The following is a 9,871-nucleotide window of genomic DNA, read 5'->3' as shown; positions in this document are numbered from 1 at the left end:
GGGGGAATGGGATAGGCTGGTGATGGGTAGTAAGGAGGGCACGTATTGCATGGTGCACTGGGTGTTATATGCAACTAACGAATCATGGAACTTTACATCAAAAACCAGGGCTGTACTGTATGGTGACTAACATAATATAATAAAAAAATATTATTATAATAAAAAAATTTTTTTAATTAAAAAAAGAGAGAGAGAATAGAAATGCCATGCTGAAAGGGGCGGAGTCCAGGGAAGAAGGTGCCGGCAGCATCTCCGTGGTGGACCCAACCACCCCAGAGCTCAGCCTAGCTGCAAGCGCCCGCACCTTGCTCTGGCTACAGGGAGCCGTCAGATTCCCCTTGGGCAGGTGTCCTGGTTTTCTAGGGCTGCCACAACAACGTAGTACGAGCAGGGTAACTTCAAACAGCAGGAATTTATTCCCTCACGGCTCTGGAGGCCAGAAGTTTCAAATCAAGATTGGGCAGGGCCGCAGTCCTTCCTCAGGTTCTCGCCTCTTCCAGCTTCTGGTGGCTCCGGGCATCCCTTGGCTTGTGGCTGCATAAGTTCCACCTTTGCCTTTGTCTTCACACGTTCTTCTTCTCCATCTGTCGCTTAGACGGTCACTTGTCATTGGGTTTAGGGTCAACCCCCGTACTCCACAATGAGCTCATCTCAAGATCCTTAACTGAATGACATCCGCAAAGACCCTTTTTCCAAATCAGGTGACATTCATAGGTTCTGGGGGTTAGGACATGGGGGCTGCCATGGAACCCACTGCAGCGGGCTTATGTCCTTGTCACCAAAAGAACCCTCACTCATACACGCCTTGGCAGGAGGCGGGGATGGATCCCCCTCCCATTGTTCTGGTTTTGGACTCTGAACAAACATTCGAAAAACGAATTCCAACTCTTTAGAGGCAAGTGATCCCTCTCTGAGCCTGGGGTTTTGTTTCCTACCTATAAACATGGGGGCTAATACCATCTATCCACAGGTATTAAATGAAATGGATTAAATTAAATGTCCCATGTAAGACCCAGTCTCCGCCTTTACACTCCATCGAGCTGGTCTTCTTAGCCCTCATGGTGGACAGAGTATTCAGGTCTCTGCAGAGAAGTCGCCACATGACATCTCGATCGTTCATCACGTTCCCTGGAATATGACCTTCTGGACCTGACAAAATCAAATGTCTGCTCCAGCAGAGCTGAGGGCTAGAGCCTCTTTCCAAGTCTGTGGGCCCTGCAGAAGGACAGGAACCCGAAGGCTGATAAAATGAGACTCGTGGTCACAGAGGAAAATCCCAGAGATAAAGAAAACACAAGATTGGGGCACCTGGTGTCGCAGTCGTTGGGCGTCTGCCTTCGGCTCAGGGCGTGATCCCGGTGTTATGGGATCGAGACCCACATCAGGCTCCTCCACTGGGAGCCTGCTTCTTCCTCTCCCACTCCCCCTGCTTGTGTTCCCTCTCTCGCTGGCTGTCTCTCTCTGTCAAATAAATAAATAAAATCTTAAAAAAAAAAGAAAACACAAGATTGACAGCTGTTGCCCACCCAGTACTCCTCCACACCCAGGGCCCCTGACCCCACTTTAATCCTCACCACAATTCCGGGAGGCAGCTCTCGAAATCCCCACTTTACAAAGTTGCTGAGGCTCACAGAGATGATATCAGTGGCCCAAGGCCACACAGCACGTGAATCGTGGGGCCCGGTGCGACCCCACATGCGGCACTTGTCTTGACCACGTTGCCTCAGCAAAGCTAACTGCCCCTGAGTGTCTCCTTCCTGTGGGCAGTGACATCAGAGCATTTAGAAGCCCCAGGAGATGACATTTATCCGAGGGGTTTCCCCCAGAATGCCCTATACCTGCGGTCCTTCCTCCATCAGACTGTCTGATGCACAATTGTACACCCCGTGCTTACAACAGTGCCCGGCACGCAGGTGACACTCAGTGAATATGTGTCGAAGCAACTCGTTCAGGTAGGGAGGGCATTCTTGCAGTTAGCGCCCCAGGGAGGGGGGGTGACGGGACAGCACCGATAACAAAGGGCTCACGTTCCACACTTTTTCCTGTCAAAACCCTAGGCCCAGACATAAGGCCCAAGACTTAGGAGAACACGTGATAATCCCCGAGACTGGAAAGGACACCCCTTCCCACCCATCGCCCTGGGGACTAGGAAAGGCAGAGGAGGCAACAACAAAGCTTGGAATGTTCAAGAGCGCCAGCGAAGGGAGCCCCAGGTGGGTCTTGGGATCTGAGCACTGAGGCGCGCGTGCCACCGTGTACTTGGTGCTCTGCACACGCGGGCGAGGAGGAAGTACCCTCAGGTTTGTCTAGGCAGACCTGCCTGGCCCCGGCTCAGGGCCACGGCCGCTCAGACAGGGAGTGGAGCAGGCTGGGAGGGGCTGGGGCCATGGGGGAGCTGTGGGGGGGTGCTGGGAGGCAGGCGTTGCTGAGGCTTGGAGCCTACGGGAGCCTGGAGGTCTCCCACGTGCTACAGGGTTGGAGTTCATGACCCCGGGGGCCGTCCAGCTGGCCAAGTCTGCAAAATGAGACAATGTGTGTAAAAGCGCTTTGCAAAACAAGAAAGTGCTCTATAAATTTTAGCGATTATCATAGGAGCTGCATTCCTGCCTCCCCATCCCGTCCCTCTGCTGACAATTCTCGTGCTAATCTCCAAACCCGTGGACCCTTTTTCATCTCCCTTTTCCTTTTTAAAAAATTACCTCAATTTTTTCCATGACAAAAGCAATGCATGCTCATGATAGAACCGGTTGAAAATACCTAAAGGTCGAAGGGAGAGGGGGGAAAATCTCTTCTGGGCCCATCACCTAGAGATAACTAAGATTTTGATGTATTCCCTTGCAATCTTTTTTTGTCAGGATTTCCACAAAGGCTTTTTTTTTTTTTAACCAAATGATCACATTTGGTAAGGCACAAACTTACACGTAATTGTTTTTAATATCTCTCGTATACATGAATAAACTTAGTACATAAGAAAGAGAGGGGGGAAAAAACCATACTAACCAGAATCCCCCAATTCAGGGTATACCCCAAGATCCATCCCTCCACTCCTGCTCAGCTATGTTCTAGGATTTGCAGTTTTTGTGTGGGTTGGTTTTTTTTAAGTAGGCTCCATGCCCAGTGTAGAGCCCCATGTGGGGCTCGAACTTATGACCCTAAGATCAGGACCTGAGCCGATATCAAGAGTCAGATGTTAAACCGACCGAGCCACTCAGGTGCCCCTGTACGGATTTTTTTTAAAGGACTGACATGGAGGAGGGCAGACAACACTCCGGCCGTCCCGAAACAGCACCCATGCCTTACAAACATGGCTGTCATTTTTCTGGTTGTGACATTCTTACGTTTCTGACCAGAGGCAGAGTGTGGGGGAAATGAAGTACTTACATCTTGCGTTTTCTTATCAAATATCACAAGTGCTTTACCAATTCCACTTCTCAATCCATCTCCGTCACCTTCTGATCAGTGGGAAGCCTTGATTATGAGCATGGGTTGATTTTCAAAGCCTTAATGAATTTCTTTTTCTGAGTCTTCACAGGTATGTTTGTGGGTGTACGTCTAGCTGCTTGCAGAATCCAATTTTTAAAGTCTGTCCTTATCCTATTTGACTTTTCATGGCATTTGTCCCCACTGACCACATCCTGCTCGGGGAAATTCGCACCTCCCCAGACTTCTGAGACACCACTGTCATTTAACCCTCCCCTTGCCTCTCCAATTCCTCTTGTCGATTTTTCTGACTCCTCCTCCTTGGCTAGCTCTTTTTTTTTCTTTTTTTCTTTAAGATTTTATTAATATTTTTTAAGATTTTATTTATTTATTTAACAGAGAGAGACAGCCAGCGAGGGAGGGAACACAAGCAGGGGGAGTGGGAGAGGAAGAAGCAGGCTCCCAGCGGAGGAGCCTGATGTGGGGCTCGATCCCATAACGCCAGGATCACGCCCTGAGCCGAAGGCAGACGCTTAACCGCTGTGCCACCCAGGCGCCCCTTAAGATTTTATTTTTAAGTAATCTCTACACCTAATGTGCGGCTCGAAAACTCACAATCCTGAGATCAAGAGTCACATGCTCCACCAACTGAGCCCGCCAGGCGCCCCTTGGCTAGCTTTTTTTTTTTTTTAAGATTTATTTATTTATTTAAGAGAGAGAGAGAGCACAAGCAGGGGGAGAGGGGAAAAGAGAGAAGCAGACTCCGCACTGAGCACAGAGCTGGATATGGGGCTCGATCTCGAGACCCTGAGATCATGACCTGAGCTGAAATTAAGAGATGGACCCTTAACTGACTCAGCCACTCAGGCACCCTGGCTAGCTCTTAAATCTTGGCCTCCCTAGCGTTCATCCTTGGTTCTCTCCTCTCTGGGTAATGTCTTCCATCCCTCCCATGATTTGTACAAGGTTAGTTCTCCCTCCCTGATCTGTCCCTCCAGCCTCAGGACCACATGCCCAGTGGCTTGCTGGATCCCCCCCCCCCCTTTATCCCTCAGGAATGTGAGATTCCATCTGTCCACAGCCTCCTCATCTTGCTGGGCTGCTATATTCTCATTCTCTCTGTCTCACCCAGGGTCTCTCCTTCTCTTCCCTCCCTCTCTCTCCCAGTCACCCACAGTCGGTGGCTAATTGTCGTTCTCAGCTCTTCTCTTGCCTTTACCCCACATACCACTGGGTCCAGCTTCGCCTGGCTGGATTTTTGGGTTTTTTGGTAAATTTCCATTTTGCAATAATTTCAAATTTACAGACAAGTTACAATAATAGTACAAAAGAACTCCCAAATATCCTTTACCCAGGTTCACCGTTTGTATACATTTTGCCTTGTTCACTGATTTTCTATCTCTGTCTGTACTTGTATCCTCACACACACGCAATACACACTCATGTGAAGACATCCTGCCCCTTTACACTAAATATTTCAGAGTATATTTCCTAAGAACAAAAGCAGTCTCTTAAAGAACAATAATATAACCACCAAACACAGGAAATTTAGCATTAATAAAATTTTTTTGTCTAATCCATAGTCCATGTTCCAATAATACTCTGTATAATTATTTTTTCTCAGTCCAGGATCCAATCCAAGATGACACATTGCATTTAACTGTCATAGCTCTTTAGTTTCCCTTAATCTGAAACAATTCTTGGGCCTGCCTTTGTCTTTTTTGACCTTGACATTTTTGACGATTCCATGGACAAGTTATTTTGTAAGATGTCTTCCAGTTTGGGTTTGTCTGATGTTTCCTCGTGACCAGAATCAGATTGTACATGTGGGAATACTGTTGAAGGTTGAAGACCCTTCCCCATGCCTGACCTAGAGTATTCAACCCCCAGAACAGATCTTTTTTAAATGAACACTCTACTCTTCTATATGACACAATTATTTTCAGAAATAATCATGAAATGATATGAATGATCATAACGGCCCAGAAAAGAAATGCCACGAAAAATATGAGAAAATAAAATACTGAATAATATTATAGAACACAAAAGGAAAACATTAATGGCTTAATGATGTTTAATTACATCGGTGTAGTTTTGGAATAAGGGAGGAAAAACATATAGCACACCTGGGTCTGTCACAGAATGCGTAACAACCTTACAGTTTGTTTTCGAGCTTTAACTGATGTAAATTTCTCATGACTTCGTTAGAATCCATCTGATTCGTATGTTCATGTCCAGTAGAAAACGTAGCCAGGTTTGTAAATCTGTCTGTTCACAATTGATCAAAGAATACTTTTTTTATTAATTTTAATTATTTAGAAAAGTTTCTTTCAGGGGAGCCTGGGTGGCTCAGTGGTGTAAGGGACCGGCTCTTGATTTCCGCTCCGGTCGTGATCTCAGGGTCATGGGATTGAGTTCCCGGTTGGGCTTCACGCTCCGTGGGGGGCTCTGCTTGGGGATTCTTTTTCTCCCTCTCCCTCTGCCCCTCCCCCTGCTCACACTTGTGCTCCCCCTCTCTCTAAGATGAATAAATCTTTAAAAAAAAGTTTCTTTCATATGAATCAACAGATATACAAATAGTTATTAAAAAGTATGAAACATAGGGGTAAGTTTGGAAGAGACTCATAAAAATCCCTTTCATAATAAAACCAAGAAATTGCAATGCAGCTCATGGCTTTGTTTGTTTGGGATTGATACTGATTCAAGCATCTCTACCGTCAAAAAAATTTCCACTAAAACATATTCACCAGAAAATTCATCAAATATTTCTATTATACTTGGTTAAAAAAACAAAAACAAAAAACCCCCCAACTTCCAAAGTTTTTCTTCTTTTGCAAAAACAGACAAAATGGCTGAAAACTAACACTGTTTGATCCATTGTCTTTCAAGTGTATCCAATTCTTGCTGAAAACGATTGCAGCATCCAAGCGTTTCCCTTTTATTTCTTCTGGCAGAGTAAGACCAGCATCTTCTGCAGCTCCTCCCCGCTCTCTTCTTGGAAATGTGATTATTTTTTCTCTGGAAATGTCCACTTCCTTACATGTGTTGTTGCATAGTTAGTGAACCTCGCCGCTGCCGTGTCTGTGCCCCCGGCCTTCGAGAAGCAATGTTGAGGCTGGAAATGTTTTACTCTACCGTGATCAAGGCTGATCTCGGGGGATTCAAATATTTTTGTGTCTGATTGACCTCACCTAAAACTTCACATTTGATAAAAGATAACTCAGGGGGAAAAAATGGTCACATACAGCAGAGACCAACATCTGAACGGACCCCCCTTCGGATCACACAGTCCTTCAAAGGCTGAGGTTCACTTTTCACACCATCCCCATTGCATGCACAACTTCATACGGCCCGAGCGTTTTGTCTGGGAAAGCCTTTTCCCCGTGCTTCCTTCGGCAGCATTTCCCATCAATGAAGCGAGGCTGAAAAGAGCGACTCCGTTTTTTCTCAAGTTCCCCCCAAAAAAATGTCATATGTGGGGAAAAGAGTCCAGAGAATCGCACCGAATGTCAGAATTAAACTGACTCGGGTTTCGTTTCTTTGCCATCGCTCTGCCACCATTGCTTGTTTTCGAATCTACTGTTTAAACACGGGATAGGCAGTCCCACAGGGCTTGGAGGCACAAACTACACCAAAGTCAGCTTGCACGGTTACGCACCGAAATTATCTCGCTCTGAAAAAAGAAACACATTCTGCAGAGCCCACATCCACCAGGGCCAGCTGTGTAACTGGGAATTCGCCAAACTCCACTTCGAACCCAACGTTTATCGGAAGAGAAGTGATTAAAATATGCTCATTTGAAATGCATACGCATGTATACGTTTACGTATGCACGCACATAATTAAATATATACCCCATATATAATTAGATGTATAGTTAAAACTCAAAGCCATGGCAGCAGTCTCTTGGATGGTTTCAGAGAAGGCTGCAGCATCACCCAATTGCTGGCACAAGGCGATAATAAAAAAGAAATCAATTTTAGTCAGGTTCACTATTTTAAATTTTTAGAACGCTATTTACCCGCTAGCTGCCTGCACCCAGGGCAGGGACTCCCCGCCACACAGCCACACCTGTGATATGCCACTAATCCAGTGCATTATGTCAGGAAGCGCACCAGCCAACTCTTCCCGACACTTTGATTGCTTGGTGAAAGGAGAAGCCCTTGTAAATTTCCCATGTTTCCCTTTGTAACTTCTAAGTAGCATGGGAGAGATACTCTGAGACCACATTAATATGCTGTTCCTCGTAGGATTTCACCCACGAGTTCTACCGTCGTTTCATGATATTCCGACCTGAGCATTTCTTATTCTGCGTTTTGGGTCCTCCTTGCCCCCACACTTCTTGTGGGGGGCTTTGCCCAGGGGAGTCAGTCACTGATTCTCGTTCCTTCTATATTTAGTAGATGACATAGTACCACAAGGAAAAAGCATCTTTCTTCCCTTCCTTCCTTCTTCCTTTTTCTCTTCCTTCCCTTCCTTTCTTTCCTTCCGCCCTTCCTTCCTTCCGCCCCTTCCCTTCCTTCCATCCTTCTTTCCTTTCCTTCTGTATGGACCCGTAGATTATTTTATTCAACGGGTTATAATCCATTATTCTCATTTATTATTTTGACTTTCAGATTGTCCCTGATTTGGCCAGAGGGAGCCACTTCAAGTTAGCTCCTGTGTCCTTTTGATATGCTCCCATCGTTCTTTTGAGCACTTCCTTACTTTCCGGTGTGTGCCAATATGTATAATAGACACCAGTATGTGTCTGCGTACCAATATGTATGTATATGAGTACCAGGAAAACGACCTAGGGGACACCCCCTTAGGGTCCATGTGTGGGGTCTTGCCAAGGATACTGGAGCAGGAGAGAGCAAATCTGAGATCTATTTTGGATTTTGGCTGCAACTCCCCACGAGACACCATGTTAATGGTGTTTGCTAATGGCGCAGAGGTACAGATTGGAGGTTGGAGTGGGTGGTCCCTGACTCATAGTGATTCTCCCGGTGCGAATTCATCATGTCTGTGTTCCCCATGCCCTCAACCAACACACACCATTTGGAAAGCCACTCCTTCTGTATTCCTCTCCCCATACCACACACTGGGTGGCTTAAAGAGCAGAAATTTCTTTTCTCATCATGTTCTGGAAGCTGGAAGTCCAAAATCAAGGTGCCGGGAAGGGTTGGTTCCTGGCAAGCACTCTTCTCAGCTTGCAGACAGCACCTTCTCGTTACCTTCCCATGGCCTCATCTCTGGGTGCACGTGGACAGAGCAAATTTGCTGTCTCTTCCTCTTCTTATAAGGACGCCGGTGACCTTATATGACCTTATGACCTTATTATTTAATCACCTTAAAAGCCCTATCTCCAAATGTAGTCCTACTGGGGGTTTAAGTTTCAACGTAAGAATTTTAAGGGGTCACAATTCAGTCCATAACATTCTCCTTTTGTTCTGGCTCTGTATATTTTTTAAAAATATTTTATTTATTTATTTGAGAGAGAGAGAGTGAGAGAACACCAGCTGGGGGGAGGGGCAGAAGCAGAAGGACAAGCAGACTCCCCGCTGAGCACGGAGCCCAACATGGGGCTCGATCCCAGGACCCTGAGATCATGACCCGAGCCAAAGTCAGACACTTTAACCGACTGAGCCACCCCGGAGCCCCTGTGTATTTGTCCATGACTGTCTTCCTGGCTGCACTGAGGGGCTGAGGGACAAGCATCTGACCTTGGCTTGGCCAATCACAGCACCTCACTCTCCACAGTCCAGCCAAGGCACGTGACTCACACTGACTATGGAAGAGAAGTTATTTTTCAATTTAGAGCAGGGATTCCAAACTTTTTTTTTTTTTTAATAAAAAGCTAAATAGTAAACATTTTCAGCTTTGGTGAGGAAGGGAGATATGGTCTCTGTCCCAATGATCACTTCTGTGCTAAATGCTGCCCTTGCAGGTGAACGCAGCCAAAGACGATACGTGAAGGAAGAGTACTGGCTGGATTTGGCCTGTGGCAGGTAAAGTTTGCTGAACCCTGATCTACCGCACAGAGAAATGAATATGGGTTCACTGTGAGTTCCCCATTCAAATCCTAGCTTTGCTAGGTTTGCCTGCTAGCTTTGCCACAAAACGTATATAATAACCTCTTGATGCCTCAATTGCCTTCTCTGAAAAATATGGACAAACAGGTGATTTTGTATTAGTCAGGCTGGGCGATGCTAGCTGCTATAATAAACAGCCCCAAGATCTCACTGGCTTTAGTGCAATGAAAAGTTATTTCCTACGTTGGTCCTACTCCACTGCTGATGGTCAGAGGTCAGTGGTGCACCATCCGTCCCGCTGAGTGAGGTCATTCAGAGACCCGTGCTCGTGTGGTTCCATCATCTTTAACACATGGCTTCAGGATTGCCCTGTTCTCACTCACTGGCAGATTAGAGAAAGAGAACACCGTGAAGGCCATACTGCCTTGAACCATAGA

This window comes from Ursus maritimus, unplaced genomic scaffold (assembly GCF_017311325.1).
Source record: "Ursus maritimus isolate PB19 unplaced genomic scaffold, ASM1731132v1 scaffold_32, whole genome shotgun sequence".
NCBI lineage: Eukaryota > Metazoa > Chordata > Mammalia > Carnivora > Ursidae > Ursus > Ursus maritimus.
Note: the sequence above shows the minus strand (reverse complement) of the source record.